The 22,889-nt window shown below is 37.5% G+C and overlaps 1 protein-coding gene across 10 annotated transcripts in view; it reads left to right on the top strand.

Annotated features, from left to right (window-relative positions):
• ATRX (ATRX chromatin remodeler) overlaps positions 1–22,889 on the top strand; it is a 209,824-nt gene that overhangs the window by 4,514 nt on the left and 182,421 nt on the right. For 2 of the 10 annotated variants that reach the window (XM_012755335.3, XM_012755336.3), the window contains exon 2: positions 2,008–2,086. The exons of 6 other annotated variants lie outside the window; for them this stretch is intronic. The gene's annotated coding sequence lies outside the window, so the exon portion shown is untranslated. 2 more of the 10 variants (XM_075999517.1, XM_075999518.1) reach the window with 2 other exon arrangements.

Genomic DNA, 22,889 nt, shown 5'->3' with positions numbered 1-22,889 from the left:
CACACACACACACACACAAAAAAAAAAACCAAACTTACATGATTAGGAAATAGGTGTTTTGTTGCTAATATCTGTCATAGTATCATGTACACATACTTGTGCAAACATTTGTTGGAAAGAAAACCATTTTTGCTGGGAAGTTTATTATTGTGGCTCAGGATCTTTCTGTTTTGAAAGATTACTATAGCCAGTATATTTTTGCCATTTTATGATTGAAGATGATACTTCTGAAAAAACCTTTATTAATTCTAGCCAACTGTTCTTTTTGCCGTGGCAAAAGAGTCTTTGAATTTTGTACTGTAGTTGCTATTTTCAGCCTGTCTCTGCTGAAATGTCTCCTAGTTTTGGCTTGAAGTAGCCATTCCTGGTATCTGTAGTCCAGCTCTCTTGTTAACTGTTCCATACAATAATTCTTCAAGAAATTATTGGCAATAGCTTTCACATGTATATATCTTACACTCCATATTCGGGGGAAATCCTTTATTAGTTGATCAAACACTTGAATATCAACTAGGGGCCAGGGATGGCACCATGCTAGGATATGCAAAGGATGAAAAAAACAAAATTCCTGCCACCTTAAGGCATTTTTAAAGGGAGATATGTAACTGAATAAGCAGTTACAAAGCAGTGCTAATACGGAAATATATTGATTGTGCTAGGGATCACAAATGAAGGAAAGCCTAATTTGGGGGATGTCTAGGAAAGTTTTGCAGTGGAGATGGTATTTATATTGAGTCTTGAATGACTTAGATAAGGATTGGCTGTGAGAGGGCAGTCAGGTAGAGGGATTAGTATAGCTTAAGATTAGTATTTTCCACATAGCAGAGGAAATGCAACATGTACATAGATAATTTTGGAGCAGGATATAAAGTGATAAATGCTGCATGAGGTAAAAAGTTAGTTGCTGTGGGAGTTCAAAGTAGGAGGACATTTCTGATGGGAACCAAAGAAAGCTTTATAGAGAGAGAGCGAGCATTTGAATTTGGCCCTTGGAGGATGGTACAATTTTGACAAAGAAGACTGTGGGAGGATTACAAATGTGAGGAATAGCAGCTCGAGCAAAGGAATTTTGTATATATTAGCATTTTCTATTTGGAAGAAGGTCAACATAGAATTTTTAACTCAATTCCTGGACAAATACTATGTAACTATTGTGCGGTTTATATGGTAGCTTTTGTGGCTTGACAATCTTGTAAAAGATACATGTGTCATATTGAATGAGCCTGATAATTTCAGTTCAGAACTGTCAAAAGTATTACTTTGCTTAAAGATTATGTAGAATTTAAGGTACAGGTTTTGAATGTCTTTATCAAATTGTATCCTTAGTTGTCATTTATTTATTTATTTCAGAATATTACGGGGCTTAGTTGTCTTTATTTGGTTTTTTTTTTTTTTTTTTTTTTTGAAGTAGTTGGTTGACTGTTGGGTAACATTAGACTTATAAAATCCAAAATCCAAAATAAATTATTTTTGAGTAATATTGGATTATTTTGCTTATTTGATAGCATTCCAAATTTAGTTCTGCTATAATGCTTGGTTTGAAAATGTGAATTTGTTCCAACAACATTGATATATCAGTGAACAATTTGAACTATAGGGCAAAATTTGCATTTGCTTATTTGGGATTTTGTCTGCAGGGTCAGGAATCAGCAAACTAAGACCTACCAACCAGTGGCTTTTTTTCTGTAAAGTTCTATAGGAATAGACCCATGCTAATTTGTTTACATTGTGGCTGCTTTTGCACAACAATTGCAGAGTTGAATAGCTGTAACAAAGAATTTATGGCCCACTGAGCCTAAACTGTTTACTATCTGGCCCTTTATAGGAGTTTGCTGATTACTGTGCTAGGTAAATGCTGGAAACTGCACCTAGCTGAACAGAGCTGGGTGAAAGTGCATGCGTATACATGCACATACTTCAGACATTTACCAGCTGCCTCAGTTCTTCACGTATGTTATAAGCCACACCCATCCATATCTGTTGTTACAATTTTCCATCCGATTTCAGATAACCTTCCTTCTACTACTTCACAATAATTCATGAGCTGATGCCCACTTCCACAAGCAAGCTTCAGGTCTTTTTCAAGGTAAAGTGCCATATTTATTGTATTTGTGCATTTCTTAATTTACCATTTTTCTTAGGTTTCTATCTTTTAAAAAAAATGTGTCACTGATGAGGTTTCTGAGTGTTGTGCTTCTAACCCCATTTTTCCTATGAATTATATGGTATTCACTGCACAATTTTGCATAGTCTGGTGGTTTTTAGGAACCCATATATTACATTATTGAGGAACTGACTGTGTTGGTATCCTGCAAAATATACTAATTCACTAATCAAATATTTCTGGGGTGGCATAAAGATTAATTGAGTTAATGGGCATAAAGCACTTAGATTACTATCTGTGACATGATAATTACTCAAATATTAGTTATTACTGATTATTATGACCATGTGCCAGGAACTGTTATAGGTACTACATTGATGAACAAGACAAATAAATCACTGTCACCATGGAGCTTACATTGCACTTTAAAAAATCTATATTAATATATACTTTGAGGGGGAGGGGAAAGGAAATGAGGATTAGAAACCTACCTAACAGGTACAATGAACTCTATTTAGGTGATGGACATGCTAATAGCCCTGACTCAAGCATTATAAAAGCTATCCGTGTAGCAAAAACATTTGTACCCCCTTAATTTTTTTTTTTTTTTGAGGCAGAGTCTCACTCTGTTGCCCTGAGTAGAGTGCTCTGGCATCACCCTAGCTCACAGCAACCTCAAACTCTTGGGCTCAAGTGATCCTCCTGTCTCAGCCTCCTGAGTAGGTGGGACTATAGGTGCACGCCATGATGCATGGCTAATTTTTCTGTTTGTAGTAGATACGGGGTCTAACTCTTGCTCAGGCTGGTTTCAAGCTCGTGACTTCAAGCAGTCCTCCAACCTCTGCCTCCCAGAGTGCTAGGATTATATTTGTGAGCTACCGGGCCTGGCCCAAGACTTCATCTCTTTAAAAAAAAATTGAAGCATTTCTTGAAGTTCCCAGTAATTTGGCCTATACGAATATGGTAACCTTTATTGCAATTTAATCTTTTTGTTTTGAGCGTTATGTAGGGACAGCTATTTTGAAGTAATAATGTAAAATGGAGATCTGATTAAATATTGATTGCTGCTTTATTACTCAAATTTATAATTTCTTAACTTCATTAGAGCATTTATAGCTTTGTATTTAAAATGAAAGACTAGAATTTGCTCAGTACTTCATTTTTTTAAAAAAAATATGGTTTGGAAAGTGTGACATTTTCAGACAAATTCTGAATAGCATTTATTTGCCCAGGTAGGTTGAGCCTAGTAAAACCAGAAATACCTAGGTTCTGCCCTGAAGAGTGCATGTAAACTAAAATAACGTAGACAAGCAATTTTTTAATAAATCATGTAAATATATTTTCCTTGTAATAAATAGGGAGATAGCTTATTATACATGTACATGTAGGAACTTTTAAAACAGCTTTTAAAGGTTACTCTTATACTGGAAGGGAGAGCATTAATGGAGGAAGATTAGGGTTACTAACCTTGTTATTTTTGTATTCCTTCTCTGTTCTTTTTAAAATACATACAACATAAAATTTAACATTTTAGGCATTTTAAATTGTACAATACAGTGGTATTAAGTACATTTATGACGTCGTACAGCCATCATCACTATCGAATTCCAGGCCATTTCCTTTACCCCCAAAAGAAACCCACTCTGTATTTCCCAGTTCTTTTTTTTTTTTTTTTTTTTTTTTTTTGAGACAGAGTCTCGCTTTGTTGTCCAGGCTAGAGTGAGTGCCGTGGCGTCAGCCTAGCTCACAGCAACCTCAAACTCCTGGGCTTGAGTGATCCTTCTGCCTCAGCCTCCCGAGTAGCTGGGACTACAGGCATGCGCCACCATGCCCGGCTAATTTTATATATATATATATATATGTTGGCCAATTAATTTCTTTCTATTTATAGTAGAGACGGGGTCTCGCTCTTGCTCAGGCTGGTTTTTGAACTCCTGACCTTGAGCAATCCGCCCGCCTCGGCCTCCCAAGAGCTAGGATTACAGGCGTGAGCCACAGCGCCCGGCCTATTTCCCAGTTCTTGCTGCCCCCATCCCTTGGCAAACAACTAACCTACGTTCTAACTCAATGGATTTGCCTATTCTAGAAATTTCACATCAATGGAATTGTACAATATCATAAATACCATAAGTCATAAAATATGATATTTAAAATTTTTTTTGTTTTATTGTGGCAAAAACACTTAACAAGACATCTCCCCTCTCAATAGATTTTTAAGTGTCCAGTTAGTTCAGTGGCATTAAGTACATTCACATTGCTATATAACCAACACCACTACCTATCTCCAGAACTTTTTCATCATTCCTAACAGAACCTCTATAACCATTAAACAGTAACTCTCCATTCTCCACTCAGCCCTAGAAACCATTGTTCTATTTTCTGTCTATAAATTTGTCTATTCTAGTTACCTCATTTAAGTGGAATCATATATTTGTCCTTCTGTGTCTGGCTTATTTCACTTAGCATAATGTCTTTGAGGTTGAAATGTCTGATTTCCTTAAGCACTAAGTTTGGCAGTTGCTATCTCTGATATTTCACTTTGACACTTCTTGTTTTATTTTTATGTGAGGGTACTTTCTCAGTCTTTCAAATGCACATTTTGGCTTGTGATTTTCTTTCAATTTTTTAGAGCAATTTTTGTGAAACCATGGATAAGTCAAAAATTTGTGGTTTTTTTTTTTTTTTTTTTGAGACAGAGTCTCACTTTGTTGCCCAGGCTAGAGTGGGTGCCGTGGCGTCAACCTGGCTCACAGCAACCTCAAACTCCTGGCTCAAGCAATCCTTCTGCCTCACCCTCCCGAGTAGCTGGGACTACAGGCATACGCCACCATGCCCGGCTAATTTTTTCTATATATATTAGTTGGCCAATTAATTTGTTTCTGTTTATAGTAGAGATGGGGTCTCGCTTTTGCTCAGGTTGGTTTCGAACTCCTAAGCTCAAATGATCTGCCCACCTCAGCCTCCCAGAGAGCTAGGATTACAGGCGTGAGCCACTGCGCCCGGCTCGTGTTATTTTTAAATATGAGTTCTGTCATGGAACCAGTGCAGCACAGGCAGCTAGAAATACCAACAAAATGTTTGGGAGGGGTTTGAGAAGTTCCATTCTGGTGAGTTTAATCCCAAAAACGAGCCACGTGGGCTACCTGAAACCAAGGTGGATAATTAAGTGAGTGTCAGCAGAGAAATAGTCTCAAACCTTGCATTTCTTTGCTGTCATGACGTAAAGGTGTACCATTTCTACACTGTATTGTGATGTGTGATGAAAAATGGGTTCTTGACAATTGCAAGCATTGAGCACAATGGTTGGATAAAGATGAAGTGCCAAAACACAGTCCAAAACTGAATATTCATCAAAAAAAGTTAATGGTGTCTTGTTTGGTGGTCCAGTGCTGGTGTTACCCACTACAGCTTCATGAAACATGGTCAGTTGAGTACAGTGGATGTCTCCTGCAAACAATTGGAAGAAATGATGAGGATGCTTGCAATTAAGCAGCTGAGATTGGTCAATAGAGACAGGCCAGTCCTCTTTTTTTTTTTTTGTCATCCCTGCGTGGGCATGAACTAGGCCAGTCCTCTTACAAGACAACTCTTTTTTTTTTTTTTTGAGACAGAGCCTCGCTTTGTTGCCCAGGCTAGAGTGAGTGCTGTGGCATCAGCCTAGCTCACAGCAACCTCAAACTCCTGGGCTCAAGCAATCCTGCTGCCTCAGCCTCCCAAGTAGCTGGGACTACAGGTATGCGCCACCATGCCCGGCTAATTTTTTCTATATATATTAGTTGGCCAATTAATTTCTTTCTATTCAAAGTAGAGACGGGGTCTTGCTCTTGCTCAGGCTGGTTTCGAACTCCTGACCTGGAGCAATACGCCCGCCTCTGCCTCCCAGAGTGCTAGGATTACAGGTGTGAGCCACTGTGCCTGGCCACAAGACAACTCTTTACCACAAGTGGCACAACTCTGACCTCAAATGCTGCTCAGATTACAGCAGCTGGACTTGGAAACCCTGGAATCCACTGTATTCATCAGACTTTGCAGTAACTGACTACCACTTCTTCCAGGCTTTGGACCACTTCTTGCAAAGAAAAATATTCAATTCTCAACAAGCTGTGGAAAACCCTTGTTATGATTTCATCACCAGTAGCTCTCCAGGCTTCTTTGCTGCTGGCATAAACAAGATACCATTAAGATGGCAAACCTGTGGCTGGGCACGGTGGCTCACGCCTATAATCCTAGCACTCTGGGAGTCTGAGGCGGGCGGATTGCTCGAGATCAGGAGTTAGAAACCAGCCTGAGCAAGAGCGAGACCCCGTCTTTACTATAAATAGAAAGAAATTAATTGGCCAACTAATATATATAGAAAAAATTAGCTGGGCATGGTGGCGCATGCCTGTAGTCCCAGCTACTCGGGAGGCTGAGGCAGGAGGATCGCTTGAGCCCAGGAGTTTGAGGTTTGCTGTGAGCTAGGCTGATGCCACGGCACTCTCTCTAGCCTGGGCAACAAAGCAAGGCTCTGTCTCAAAAAAAGAAAAAAAAAAAGATGGCAAACCTGTGTTGATAGTTTAGGTACATACTTTGATTAATTGTACTGCTTGTTTGAGATAAACTAAGCTTTCGATTCAAAATCAGATATTTCATATTTAATGACCTAATAAATTTTATCTCTTCCTCTGTTGATGGACATTTGGGTTATTACAATCTTTTATTTATTTACTTAAATTGACAAAAATTATATATATTTATCTTTGTTGTTTCTGTCTTTTGGCTACTGTGACTAGTGTTGCTGTAAACATTGGTGTACAAATACTTATTCTATTTCCTGCTTTCAAATCTTTTGGGTATACCTAGAAGTAGAATTATGTTTAATCCCTAAGGAAGGCTGGGTGTCCTGGTTCACACCTGTAATCCTAGCACTCTGGGAGGCTGAGGTGGGAGGATCGCTTGAGCTCAGGAGTTGGAGTTCAGCCTGAGCAAGAGTGAGACTTCCCCCATCTCTACTAAAAATAGAAAAATTAGCTGGGTGTTGTGGGGTATGCCTGTAGTCCCAGCTACTCTGGAGGCTGAGGCAGGAGAATTGCCTGAGTCCAGGAGTTTGAGGTTGCTGTGAGCTGCACTGACACCACCACACTCTACTCAAGGCACCAGAGTGAGACTCTCAAAAAACAAAGAACAAACCACCCTTGGGGAACTACTGTACTGTTTTTCAAAGCAGCTGCACCATTTTACATTTCTACCAGCAATAGATGAGGGTTCTAATTGCTCTAAATTCTTGCTAACACTTTTTATTTTCTGTTTCTTTTTTTTTATAGTAGCTACCCTCATTGGTGCGAAGTAATACCTCATTGTGGTTTTGATTTGCATTTCCTTAATGAATAGTGATGAGCACAACATCTTTTCATGTGTTTATTGGCCATTTGTAGATCTTTGGAGAACTACCTATTGAAGTCTTTTGCCCATTTTTAAATTGTTTCTTTTTTGTTGTTGTTGTTATTGCAGGAGTCCTTTATTCTGGATATTAATCTTTTAACAGATATTATTTGTTGTAAATGTTTTCTCCTAATCTGTGGGTTGGTCTTTTCACTCTCTTAATAGTATCTTTTTAAAAATTTTTATTTATTTTTTGAGACAGAGTCTCACTCTGTTGCCTGGGCTAGAGTGCCGTGGCGTCAGCCTAGCTCACAGCAACCTCAAACTCCTGGGCTCAAGCAATCCTTCTGCCTCAGCCTCCCGAGTAGCTGGGACTACAGACATGTGCCACCATGCCTAATTTATATATATATATATATATATATATATATATATTTAGTTGGCCAATTATTTCTTTCTATTTTTAGTAGAGATGGGGTCTCGCTCTTGCTCAGGCTGGTCTCGAACTCCTGAGCTCAAACAATCCACCCACCTCAGCCTCCCAGAGTGCTAGGATTACAGGTGTGAGCCACTGCGCCCGGCCTTAATAGTGTCTTTTGATGCACAAAAGTTTTACACTTTGATGACATTTAATTTGTCAATTTTTTGCTGTATTGCACTTGGTATCATATTTAAGAAATCATCACCAAATCTAAAATATGAAGGTTTATTCCTTTGTTTTCTTCTAAGAGTTTTATAATTTTGGCTTTTATATTTAAGTCTTGGATCCATTATGAGTTAATTTTTATATATGATATGAGATAGGGGTCCAACTTTGCTTTTGCATATAAATATCAAGTTCTTCTAGAACTATTTGATGGAGAGACTGTTCTTTCCCCATTGAATGGTCTTGGCATCCTGTCCAGTATCACTTGACCATAGATGTATGAGTTTATTTCTAAACTCTCAATTGTATTCCATTGATCTGTATATCTGTCCTTATGCCAGTACCACACTGCTTTGGTTGCTTTAGTTTTGTATTAAGTTTTTTTTTTTTTTTTTTTTTTTTTGAGACAGAGTCTCGCTTTGTTGCCCAGGCTAGAGTGAGTGCCGTGGCGTCAGCCTAGCTCACAGCAACCTCAAACTCCTGGGCTCGAGTGATCCTTCTGCCTCAGCCTCCCGGGTAGCTGGGACTACAGGCATGCGCCACCATGCCCGGCTAATTTTTTATATATATATCAGTTGGCCAATTAATTTCTTTCTATTTATAGTAGAGACGGGGTCTCGCTCTTGCTCAGGCTGGTTTCGAACTCCTGACCTTGAGCAATCCGCCCGCCTCGGCCTCCCAAGAGCTAGGATTACAGGCGTGAGCCACAGCGCCCGGCCTAGTTTTGTATTAAGTTTTGAAACTGGGAAGTGAGAATATTCCAGCTTCTCCAAGATTGATTTGGCTACTCAGTATCTTCGAATTTTTATGTGAATTTTAGGGTTGACTTTTCCAATTTTGCAGTTAAGGCTCTTGCCATTTTGATAGGGATTACATTGAATCTGTAGATCACTTTAGGGAGTATTGCTCTTTTAATATTAAATATTTCATGAACATGGGTTGTCTTTCCATGTACTTAGGTCTTTAATTTCTTTCAGCAGTGTTTTACAGTTTTCAGTGTACAAGTCTCGAACCTCTTTGATTAGATTTATTCCTACGTATTTCATTATTTTTGATGCTTTTTTTTTAATGGGAGTGTTTTCTCAGTTTCCTTTTTGGATTGTTCATTGCTAGTGTGTAAGAATATAATTGATATTTTTGTGTTGATCTTTTTTTTTTTTTGAGACAGAGTCTCACTTTCTTGCCTAGGCTAGAGTGACTGCCGTGGCGTCAGCCTAGCTCACAGCAACCTCAAACTCCTGGGCTCAAGCGATCCTCCTGCCTCAGCCTCCCGAGTAGCTGGAACTACAGGCACGAGCCACCATGCCCAGCTAATTTATATATATATATATATATATATATATATATATATATACACACATATTAGTTGGCCAATTAATTTCTTTCTATTTTTTTTATAGTAGAGACGGGGTCTCACTCAGGCTGGTTTTGAACTCCTGACCTTGAGCAATCCGCCTGCCTCGGCCTCCCAGAGTGCTAGGATTACAAGTGTTAGCCACCGCGCCGGCCTGTGTTGATCTTTTATCCTGCAAGTTTGCTGGATTCATTTATTAGCTCTTATAGTTTTTTTTTTTTTTTTGGTGGATTCTTTAGGATTTTCTATATACAAGATTATATCATCATCTACAAATAGAGATAGTATTACCTCCTCCTTTCCATTGTAGATCCCTTTCATTTCTTTTTTTTTCTTAATTGCTACTGAATAAAAGTGACAAAAATGGGCATTCTTGTTTTTGTCCTGATCTTAGGTTGAAAGCTTTTAGTTTTTCACCTTTGAATATGATATTAGCTATGGGTTTTTTATAAGTGCTCTTTATCAGATTGACAAGGTTCCGTTCTTCTCTGAGTGTTTTTGTCATGAAAGGTTTTGGATTTTGTCAGATGCTTTTTCTGCATCAATTGACATGATCATGTGATTTTTTTCCCCTATTCTATTAATGTGGTATATTACATTGATTTATTTTCATCTGGTTCTTGCATTCCTGGGAAAATCCCACTTGGTCATGATGTATAATCCTTTAAATGTGTCATTGAATATTGTTTGCTAGTGTTTTGTTTAGGATTTTAGCATCAGTATTCATCAGAGATATTGATGTGCAGTTTTCTTATGATGTCTGTGTGGTATTACAGTAATGCCAACTTTAGAATGAGTTAGGAAGTGTTCCCTCTTCTATTTTTTTTTTAAAAGAATTTGAGAAAGGTGGATGTAACATAATTCTTCATTGAATGTTTAGTAGAATTCACCAGTGAAGCCATTCTGGTCCTTGGTTTTTCTTTTTTGGGATGTTTTTGATTGTGGATTCAAGTAATAAGATGAAGTAGTTACAAACCAAAAATATAGCTTTGATATTTACCTATGTAGTTACTTTTACCATGGTTCTTTTTATATATATAGCTTCAGGTTGCTGTCTAGTATCCTTTCATTTCAGCCTGAAGGACTTCCTTTAGCATTTCTAACAATGAATTCCCTCAGCTTTTGATTTTTCTAGGAATGGTTCTTTTATTTTTAGAGCATACCTGTTCTGGCTATATAATTCTTGGTTGATAGTTTTCTTTTTTTCCTTACAGCACTTTAAATGTCATCCCACTGTTTTCTGGTCTCTGTGGTGTTCAACTGTTACTGAAGATTGACTGGTAATGAGGATCCAATCTATTGTCTGTCACTTATAGAAGTGCTTATTTTGAGATTCTCCTTGGCTTTTTGACAATTTGATTTATTGCGTCTCAGTGCGGATATCTTCATGTTTATACTAACTTGGACTTTGTTGAGTGTCTTGGATGTGTAGATTCATGTATTTCATGAAGTTTGGGAAAGTTTGGGCCATTATTTCTTCGGTTATTCTTTCTGCTCCTTTCTCTCTATTCTCTCATTCTGTGGCTCATTATGCTTGTTTTGGTATGCTTGATGGTGTCTCACAGGTCCCTAAGAGCTCTGTTAATTTTTCTTCATTCTTTTTTCTTTCAGTTACTTATACTGGGTAGTTTGTTTCTTTTCTTTTTCTTTTTTCCTATTTTTTAGTAGAAACAGTGTCTTACTCTTGCTCAGGCTGGTCTCAAACTCCTGACTTCAAGTGATCCTCCTGCATTGGCCTCCCAGAGTGCTAGGATTACAGGTGTAAGCCTGGCCCTTATACTGGGTAATTTCCATGGAGCTATCCTAAAATGCACTGATTCTTTCTTCACTCTGTTCAAATCTTCTGTTGTACCCATTTATAGTGAATTTTTCATTTCCATTATTGTACTTTTGGGTGGGCTCCAAAATTTTATTTGGTTTCTTTTTATAATTTCTGTCTTTTTCTTGATCTTCTTACCTTGGTGAGACATCCTAGTTTGCTTTTAGTTCTTTGTCCATTATTTCTTTTAGCTCTTTGAGCACATTTAAGAGTTTATTCAAAGTTCTGGCCTACTAATTTCTGTGAATTTCTTATTTTTCTCTGAATGGACCATACTTTCTTGTTTGTTTGCAAACTCATAATTTTTTGTTGAAAAGTAGACAGTTTGTGTATTGTGATGTGTGGTAGTTCTGGAAATCAGATTTTCTCCCTCCCCATGGTTTGTTGTTGCTTGCTGCTTGTTGTGGGTTATAGTTTTTGCTTAGTGAACTTTCTAAACTGTTTTTGTGAAGACTATATTCTTTGTTGTGTGGGGACTCTGAAGTTTTTCTGGTAGCTTATTGGTCAACTAGTGATTTGACAGATATTTCCTTAAATGCCTAGAGTTTTGCAGATTGGTTCACTGTTGACACACTTTTCTGTGCTTAGCCAGTCTGTTTATAACTCTTCATTTCTTGATTGCACAGAAGCTAAAGGTCAGCTAGAGGTCAAAGGCTATATGGCCTTGTCATGTTTTTTTTTTTTTTTTTTTTTTGAGCATGCATTTAGCCCTGGGCATACGTGTAGCCTTCCAAATTCCCTGTTACCTGCTGAAGCTTTTCAGAACTGTTATTTCCCCATGTAACTTTTTCCTCAGCCTCTTCTTTCCCTGCCTTTTGGCTTCTCTATTGTCTGCCCACCTGTTATCCCTTGCCCCAGGTGGCTGTAGCTGGTATATTTGCCTTTAAATGCTTTTTGACAAACCCTTCCCATTCCAGGGACCAGCTTCCCCTGAGAAAGTTCTGAGATGGATGAAAAAAAGGCAAGCCCCTGACTCAGTCCCTCAGGTAACAACCAGACTGGTTGAAACACACAGTCACAATTCTTTGAGAATAGGATCTGTGTTACTTCCTTTGGCAAGTGTATGATGAAAAATGTCTACATACAAGGTGATATGATTTAAAGGTAACATATGACATCTAGTTTTAGGGGTTCTTTTTTCTTTTTTCAGCATCAGCAGTACCACACTAGACAGTTTTAGTTTTATATAAATTTCTACCCCTTCATATTAAATATTTTCCTGCTTTATAGGCTAGAGTTATCTTGAGTTTTATATTCACCATTTGCTTCTTATCATTTCACTATATCATTGTTCTTTTAAAAAGACCATATTACTCTAGACTTTTAAAGTATTTGTTGGTTTTCTAGAAAAAGTAGACCACTGCCTTTCCAGCCACCACTGAGCCAGGGAGTAGGGCATGGTAGGTATGGAAATTAAAACACCACAATGCTCTCATATTGAAATTTAGCTTTTTTTCATCGTTCGTTCCCCTGGTTGTTATAAGTTTTTGATTAGATTCTAGAGTTCTTAAAAAAATGATTCTTACAGTTTTTACTAGCATAATTGTTGCTTTAGAGGAGGGGAACAGTTTTGGAGTTCCCTGCTCCACCATTTTGTATGACTTCATTCTTGGTGTGTTTGTTTTTAATCCCTATGCCAGTGCCACATTTTCTTTATAACCATAGCTTTTTAAGAAATCTTGGTATCTGATAGGACATGAATGCTCACATTGTTCTTTTTTATACTATCTTGGCTGTTCTTAACCTTGTACTGTTTCATATTACATATCAATTTTTATGTTTCTAAGTTTTTGATAAGTGTGTCCTTCTATTTTGATAAGCACTTTTAAGGCCTAATGTGAGCCAGGTATTATTTTAGACCACATTTTCTCAACCTTGGCACTGTAGACATTTTGATCCAGAAAATTATTTGTTATAGGAGATTGCCCTGTTTACGCATTGTACCCTTGGCCAGTAGTTACCAGTAGCACATCTCAGAGTTGTGACAACCAAAATGATGTTTTCAGACATTACTAGATGGTCCCCGTGGGTGCTGTGAATTTGAGAACCACTATTCTGGATGATAGGGATTCATAGATAATGAATACTGAGCTAAATGGAGGAGTAAATGATTGAAATTCACCATGTGCTTAAATACGGTTACAGAGATATGCATCAAGAGATGGAGAAGAATAGCAAAAAATTGCCTTGGAGAGTTGATGGCAATTATTTTCCCAAGAGAGATGGCAGTTTTGAATTGGGTCTTGTAGCATGGTGGTGAGTGGGATTAGGTGGGGGAGATGTTCTAGGTGGTAGAAAGGTCATGTCTAGAGACACAGTAGAAGGGCCTTTGAGTGCCTTGAGAAAAAGAGCCATTAAATTGATCGGAGAGGATATGAGAGGTACAATTGAAAAACAATGAAGGTAGTTGAGATCAGGTTTTTTTTTTTTGAGACAGAGTCTCACTCTGTTGCCCAGGCTAGAGGGCCGAGCTGTCAGCCTAGCTCACAGCAACCTCAGACTCCTAGGCTCAAGAGATCCTCCTGCCTCACCCTCCCGAGTAGCTGGGACTACAGGCACACGCCACCACGCCCAGCTAATTTTTTTGTTTCTATTTTTAGTTGCCTGGCTAATTTTTTTTCTATTTTTTAGTAGAGATGGGATCTCACTCTGGCTCAGGCCGGTCTCGAACTCCTGAGCTCAATCGATCCTCCCACCTCGGCCTCCCATAGTGTTAGGGTTATAGGCGTGAGCCACCATGCCCGACCTCGGGGTCAGGTTTGAGAAACGCTTTTTACACAATGCTAAAATGTTTCAATTTTTTCCTTTTCATTATAGAAAACCAACAAATACTTTAAAAGTCTAGAGTAATATGGTCTTTTTAAAAGAACAATGATATAGTGAAATGATAAGAAGCAAATGGTGAATATAAAACTCAAGATAACTCTAGCCTATAAAGCAGGAAAATATTTAATACGAAGGGATAGAAATTTATATAAAACTAAAACTGTCTAGTGTGGTACTGCTGATGCTGAAAAAAGAAAAAAGAACCCCTAAAACTAGATGTCATATGTTACCTTTAAATCATATCACCCTGTATGTTGACATTTTTCATCATACACTTGTCAAAATTCTTACACATGTCAGTATTGAGGAAGATTCTTGGTATTTGAAGTGAAGGTCAAGTGGGCCAATATACAAAGTTGTGTGTTTTTTCAAGCAGGTTATCAGAATGATATATTTTAAATTGTTGTGGACTTTCTTGGATTGGACATGAAATCAGGTTAACTGAAACTGCACTCATAAAATAGCTCTGTGTTCTGAGAAAAGGAAGATACTTGAAGAAAAGTTAAAATGCTACAAAATTGTTTTGTTACTTCTATTTTGTTATATTTCATATTTACAGAAAAGTTGTAAGACTAGGACAAAGAACTCCTATATACCCTTTATCTAGAGTCACATTTTGTCCCAACTACTGTATCATTTGCATATGTTATATTAATTTTTTTCCAGATCCATTTGAGCGTAAGTTACAGCCATCATGCCTGTTTTTCCCTAAATACTTTAGTATTTTCTAAGGACAAGGGCATTATCTTGTATAATTACAGGGTAATTATCAAACCAAGACATTTTAAATATATACAATATGCTTTTCTAATCCAAAATCTATATTCAAATTTCCCAGTTGCTCTAATGTCCTTTATCTGGAGTGGTTCCCTCACCTCTCATTGTCTTTATGATCTTGGCTTTTTTTTCAAGAGTATAGGCCAATTATTTTTTAGAATGTTCTCAATTTGTGTTTGTGTGATATTTCCTTATGATTAGATGAAAGTTACACATTTTTGGCAGAAGTACCATAGAAGTGATGGTGTGTGGTTTCGTATCTCTTTAACACAGGATGCATGTCAGTTGGTCCCATAAATAATTTGTGGGGTGACATTTTTTTTTTTTTTTTTTTTTTGAGACAGAGTCTCGCTTTGTTGCCCAGGCTAAAGTGAGTGCCGTGGCGTCAGCCGAGCTCACAGCAACCTCAAACTCCTGGCTCAAGCAATCCTCCTGCCTCAGCCTCCCAAGTAGCTGGGACTACAGGCATTCGCCACCATGCCCGGCTAATTTTTTTTATATATATATCAGTTGGCCAATTAATTTCTTTCTGTTTATAGTAGAGACGGGGTCTCGCTCTTGCTCAGGCTGGTTTTGAACTCCTGACCTTGAGCAATCCGCCCGCCTCGGCCTCCCAAGAGCTAGGATTACAGGCGTGAGTCACAGCGCCCAGCCTAATTTTTTGTATATATATTAGTTGGCCAATTAATTTCTTTCTATTTATAGTAGAGACGGGGTCTCGCTCTTGCTCAGGCTGGTTTCGAACTCCTGACCTCGAGCAATCCACCTGCCTCGGCCTCCCAGAGAGCTAGGATTACAGGCGTGAGCCACCGCGCCCGGCCAACATTTTTTTTTTTTTTTTTTTTTGAGACAGAGTCTCGCTTTGTTGCCCAGGCTAGAGTGCCATGGCATCAACCTATCTCACAGCAACCTCAAACTCCTGGGCTCAAGCGATCCTTCTGCCTCAGTCTCCCCAGTAGCTGGGACTACAGGCACGTGCCACCATGCCCGGCTAATTTTTTTTTGTATATATATTTTTAGGTTGGCCAATTAATTTCTTTCTATTTATAGTAGAGATGGGATCTCCCTCTTGCTCAGGCTGGTTTTGAACTCCTGACCTCTAGCAATCCACCCGCCTTGGCCTCCCAGAGTGCTAGGATTATAGGCGTGAGCCACTGTGCCCGGCCTGTGGGGTGATATTTTGAGACTGTAAATATCCTCCTGTTCCTAAACAAACTCACTGGTTTTAGCATTCAATTATTAGTATGATTTTTTAAAAAGTAGTGATTATTTACTTCTTCAGCACAGATTATTGGCATTTACAAAGATGTGTTTGATAAAATGTATTTTGAAAGTTACATTACCGTGGAGAAAAGCAAACTGACATAATGAAACAAATGAGAGTGAAAGATAATAAGATATAGTAGAAAATAATAAAAAAATCAACATAATGACAGGTGTGCGGAAATTGTATTAAAGCCTTCCATGCCAAGATTGTTTTAGTAATCTAAGAACAGTTTGCAGAAAACCAATCCTTGTGTGACAATTTGCTGCTTTTCCCATTTTTGAAAATTTTATTTTTTATTGATTGATTCATTGAGACAGGGTCTCACTGTGTTGCCCAGGCTGGAGTGCAGTGGCTACTCACAGTTTGCACCATAGTGCATTGCAGCCTGGAACTCCTGGCCTCCATTCATCCTCCTGCCTCAGCCTCCAGAGTAGCTGGGACTACAGGCACTCGCCATTGTGCCTGGTTTGCTTTTCTCATTTTGGTCCTTTGATCCTCAACTCTTTTCCTTTGGGGTAAAAATTGTAGATTGTGATGAAGGTTTGTGGGGGAAAGAAAAAGTTGATAGGCCCTCAACTCTGATCCTTTAAGTGTTTTTATTTACCATGCAGACATTGAAAACAACATAGATACATTAAATAAGAAAGAACTCTCCGAGTCTTGTTACTTTAAAGCAGGATTTCTTAAAGGAAAGCCCTTAACATTGCTTTCAGAAGTGAGATTTTCTTAGATTTAAGTATTGTTATGATAATGGTATGGGTAGGTATTTTGCCTTCTAAGAAGTGGCTAGAAGTATGTCCATAGCTGTGCTTAGTTTTATTCATATCACTTATTTACTATATCTCTGTTTTGTAAGAAAATTGCCCAAGAATGGAATTTTTCCTGAATGTGGATTTAATGATATTCTTCTAAGGAAATGGGTGTGGTTCACATTTCCTTAGTTTTGAGCTTATTTGTGATTCACTTTTAAAAAGTCAGTTGATTAAATAAAAAATAAAATAAAAGGACAATTCCTGTACCAAAATAACCAGTTGAGCATTTCAAACATTTCCATTTATTCATGTTTGTTTTACTAAAGTTACTGTTACAAGCAGCATTTATTTGTATAATGGTAGATAAATCTTTGTTATTGTTGTATATGATTTTCTAAAAAATTAGGAAACAACAAGGGGAGGAAAAGTTTTTCCTTACCCTGGGAACACATCTCTGGGAGGAAGGATTGTTAAGTTTCCTACTTTACAGAGGATGATAAATTAATAAAAATAAAGAGTGATGGGCAAAGTAGATTTAGTATGACCTATCTCCCATGAAGTGATAATAGCTTGATTTTACTTGTACTTAAATAGTTGGTGAAGTAATAGAATAACTTTGAAACTTTGGGTAATATAAAATAAGTCAAGATATTTTCAGGTAATAGGACATAGTGTTATTAATAGAATGGAGTATTGAAAAAGCACTGGACCATGCCTTCTATAACTTTTAGTTCTAGGTCTTCTGATAACTGTGACCCTGAGCCCCAATTGTTTCTGTGGTGATACTCTCTAGTTTAGTCTCTCAATTAAAAGTGCTTTTAGCTCTGCAGTTCTATCCCAATGATCTGCTGGGTTATATAACAATCCTATGAGGCCGGGCTGGTGGCTCACACCCATAATTCTAGCACTCTGGGAGGCAGAGGCGGGTGGATTGCTTGAGTTCAGGAGTTCGAAACCAGCCTGAGCAAGAGCGAAACCCTGTCTCTACTATAAATAGAAATAAATTAATTGGCCAACTAAAATATATATAGAAAAAATTAGCTGGGCATGGCGGCGTATGCCTGTAGTCCCAGCTACTCGGGAGGCTGAGGCAGAAGGATCGCTTGAACCCAGGAGTTGGAGGTTGCTGTGAGCTAGGCTGATGCCAGGGCACTCACTCTAGCCTGGGCAACAAAGTGAGACTCTGTCTTAAAAAAACCCAAAACAAACAAACAAAAAAACAATCCTATGAGATAACCTAGATAAAAAGTGTAAAGCAATAGCATTTCAGAAATATGGTTTTGGGTTGGGAATCCTTAAATGAGCTAGACTTCTCCTTTGGTTAGAGGATAGTGTGAGTTAAAACAGAGGGATGTTGGGATCAATACATTGCAGAGGAAAAGGAAATTGCTAATTGGTTATTTCCAGGAGTGGACATGCAGCTGGTTTACTCTTAAATCTATTATGTTGGATTGATGGTGTCTTTCAGAAGCAAATTTTATAGATGCAAATATTTTAACAATCATCTCGTAAGGTTCTCTCATTTTATAAGTCAGAAAATTGAGCTGTACTGAGGTTGCAATTTGCTTAAGGGGAGTTAAGGTCATAGATCTAATTGGTAGTTAAGACTGGAACCAAAGTTATCTGATTCCCAGTTCAAGGTTCTTGGTGTAGTACTATGTTTTTAATCATACCATTAAATTGTTTTGTATGTATTTTATAAGAATTCAGTAAAAAATAGAATATTTTTCTATAACGTGTGTCAGAGCTCCTGTTCAAAAAAATAAAGGACACCTGTTATGTGATTTTTTTTTTTTTTTTTTTTTGAGACAGAGTCTCACTTGTTGCCCAGGCTAGAGTGAGTGCCGTGGCGTCAGCCTAGCTCACAGCAACCTCAAACTCCTGGGCTCAAGCAATCCTCCTGCCTCAGCCTCCCGAGTAGCTGGGACTACAGGCATGAGCCACCATGCCCGGCTAATTTTTTCTATATATATTAGTTGGCCAATTAATTTATTTCTATTTATAGTAGAGACGAGGTCTCGCTCTTGCTCAGGCTGGTTTCGAACTCCTGACCTTGAGCAATCCGCCCGTCTCGGCCTCCCAGAGAGCTAGGATTACAGGCGTGAGCCACCGTGCCCGGCCCTGTTATGTGATTTTTATAAAGTGATTTTTACATTTCTCTATCACTGCCTCATGCTTAAGGAAATTAATTAGCTACAGTTCTATTGTGACACTCAATTATTTAGGATCTTCTTGATTACTTGTATTATTATTCACATGCCTCAGAGCTGTTTCTTTGATATTTAAATTAAGATAGGGTGTAATTATTTACTAAAATCACTACAATATACTTTAGAGAGGCAAAGGAGATTTTCTAAGAGTATGGAATTAGTGACATAGTTGTTTTTTTCTTTGTTTTTGTTTTTTGAGACAGAGTCTGGCTCTGTTGCTTAGGCTAGAGTGTAGTGTAGTGGCATCATCATAGCTCACTGCAACCTCAAACTCCTGGGCTCAAGTAATCCTCCTGCCTCAGCCTCCGGAGTAGATGGGACTACAGGCTTGCAGCACCCACACCCAGCTAATTTTTTCTATTTTTTTTTTTTTTATAGAGGCTAGGTCTGGCTCTTGCTCAGGCTGGTCTTGAACTCGTACCTCGACCTTACAAAGTATTAGGATTACAGGTGTGAGTCACTGCATCTGGATGACATAGTTGTTTTTGATCAGAAAAATTTCTTTTTCTAATCTCAGAGTAACTCATATATGTTTTTGTTGTTGTGATGTGTGGTTTTTACTTTGGATTTGTATAGTTTTGACCTTGTTTAAGCAGTATAACTAGATTAACAGTGTTGTCATTAGAGACCAGAGTAGATTTAGCTTACTAGAAAGAATAGTGCTTATGCTTACTATACTAGGAAGAAGTCTGTAGTGGGAGAAAAAAAGTGAGAAGAGTAACCAGTATTCTATAAAATTTGAGTGATTTCTACCAGTCTTTCTACGGAGAAAAATATTCCTTATTTGACTTTTGCATTATATGTCTTCTGTGTGTTGGAACTTGGATCTCCATTTATTACTTGTGTATTTTTGTTGTGAAAAATGTGGAATAAGTTAGAAGTTGGCCATAGAATGGTTAACATTATCTTTGATCAGAATGGGCAAAGTCAAGAAGCTTGAGTCAGACTTAATGGAACTCATGTCAATTGTCTTAATACCTTTCTAAGTGTGTACTATAATATTAGATTAAAGAATATGGAGATATGGAAGTATCCAGCAGATTTAGAACTAGCTGTCCATAAAAGCAAGGATCAGTACCTTTGTACAGATTATGGTTTAAGGTTGAGCTAGTATTAGTTATACCTTTAATATAAAAAATCGAAACAGTTTATTTTATCTGTTCTAGGAAATAAGACACTTAACTAGGTATTAAAAATTCTCTATATATTTAACTTTTTCATTCTGGAAAATTGCAGACATATTCAAAAGTAAGAAAATAGTATAATGAATCCCACCTAGTCCTTTTCACCCAGCTTCAACAGCTATCATCTTGTGACCAATTGAATTTGTTTAATACTCTGCTCAGTGGATTATTTTGAAACAAATTACAGACATCATATTATTGTATTGAAATGTTTCTTAAAAAATGATACAATGGGAGGTTTACCTAAAATGAAGTGCTTGCAAAAAGACAAGTTGATTTTTTTTTTTTCCCTTCTGGTGCCAATGCAAGTAACGATTGGCTTCTTCATTTCTTTTAAGTGATTTTTAAAAATTTGGTGTCATAATAATTGCAGTTTAGAAGGTATTATACTCACATTATTGAAGTTTAATTTTTAACATTTTATTATGAGAAATTTCAAACTTAAACAGCAAAGCTGAAAGAATTTTACAGTGAACACCAGGAATACTTAGCATCTAGATTTTACCTTTGACATTTTGCTGTTCTTGTTTTATCACGTATTTTCCATCTGTTCAACTCACCAGTGATGTAATAGTCCATTTTATTTTCTTATTCATTTCAAAGTAAATTACAGATATCCGTATAATTGAATTTCGGTTTTTAAAGTCATGTTTTCTGTTCTTTCTCTTTCTCTTTCCTTTTCTTTTTCCTTTGTTTTTGTTTCTTTTTCCTTTCTTTTCCTTTTCCTTCTTTTCTTTTCTTTTTTCCTTCACAGGGTCTCACCATGTTGCCCAGTCTGAACTGGAAATGCTGGGCTCAAGCAATCTTCCAGCCTCAGCCTCTGGAGTAGCTGGGACTACAGGCACTAAGTCATATTTTCAACTAGTTTTTATTTTCTTGTGTAAGCCTTATTGTTATGAAAGACTGTTTATATCTGAAGTTCCATATTTTGACAACACATAATCTCTGTGGTTACAGTGATTCCCATTTTGAACTTTTCTTTCATATGCTGTGAACCTTTATTAGAATTTAGTTATATACAAATAATATATATAGTATTTAACCAAGACTAAGTAAAGTGAATAGCAAGGGCTTCACATGTGTGTTTTTTCCAGTCTTTAAAGAAAAAACTGGGGTGTAATTGTATCTCAGGGTGGTACACTAAACTAACATGCTTGCCATTTGTGACAATATGGATGAACCTGGTGGACATTTATGCTAAGTGAAATTAGCCAGACACAGAAAGAATACTGCATGATCTTAACGTACACGTGGAAGCTAAAAAAGTCAAACTCATGAAAGCATAGAGTAGCAACATGGTTACCATGGGCGGGAAGATGGAAATGGGGAGATGTTGGTCAAGGGGTACAAAGTTGCAGTTATATAGGATGATAAAACATATAGCATGATGACTATAGTTAATAATATTGTATCATATACTGGAAATTTGCCAAGATTAGATTCCAGGTGCTCACAGCATGCATATGCACAAAAAGGTAACTAGGTGTGGAGATGGATATATTAATTTGCTTAGCTGTAGTAATCATTTCACTATGTGTATGTGTATCAAAACATGTTGTACAGCCTGGGCGCGGTGGCTCACGCCTGTAATCCTAGCACTCTGGGAGGCCAAGGTGGGAGTATTGCTTGAGCTCAGGAGTTCAAGATCAGCCTGAGTGAGAGCAAGACCCAGTTTCTACTAAAAATGGAAAAATTAGCCAGGCATGGTGGCATACACCTTTAGTCCTAGCTACTGGGGAGGGAGAGGCAGGTGGATCACTTGAGGTCAGGAGTTTGAAGTTGCAGTGAGTTACGATGATGCCACTTCACTCTACACAGGGCAATAGAGTGAGACTCTGTCTCCAAAAAAAAAAAGACATGTTGCACAACTTAAATATATGCAAAAGAAAAGAATCCCTTTTAAAACTTTCCATTGAGCAATTACTTTGAGGAGCAAAGTCACTGTTTTTAGTGTTTAGCTAATTTTCTTTGTTTGATCTTGGTGTTCTGTATAGTGCCAAAGTATACTTTCATCTCTATATGACTGTATCACTTGTGGGAAAAAAAAAAAGCTATTTAACCACATCATGAGCTCCTGGAATGCTCACAATAGTCACATGGTAATTGCTTTTTGAATAAACAAGACAAATTCATCAGTTTTTAATCCTTAATTCAAACTTATTGCATGAAACATAGAAGGATACTCTGGGTCTATGTAGTACAAGGTGAAGTATGAGATTTTTATACTCTAAGTTTTTCGGTAGCATATTTTCAAATTTAAGTTATTGGATATAAACAAATAGGGGGTTAGAACATGCATATTCTAAATTTATTTAATTGGGAAATATTTTAAACAAAGAATATAATATAAATAGCTCTGCACTCACCGCTTAGCTTTATGAAATCTTATGTCATATTTGCTTTAGATTTCTTTTAAAGAAATAAAATATTACAGATAGAGTTGAGGCCTCATGGATTATTTTGTTTTCTATGTAAATATGTATTCATAAACGTAAGCATTAGTTAGAATTCTTTCAGTTGTATAAGTTTATGTAAGTGGCACCATACAGTACATATTATTTTGCAGCTTGCTTTTTTTGTTCAGTGTCG

Source organism: Microcebus murinus, chromosome X (assembly GCF_040939455.1).
Source record: "Microcebus murinus isolate Inina chromosome X, M.murinus_Inina_mat1.0, whole genome shotgun sequence".
Classification (NCBI taxonomy): domain Eukaryota; kingdom Metazoa; phylum Chordata; class Mammalia; order Primates; family Cheirogaleidae; genus Microcebus; species Microcebus murinus.
The sequence above is the reverse complement of the archived record's forward strand: the minus strand, read 5'-3'. Positions and strand labels throughout refer to the sequence as shown.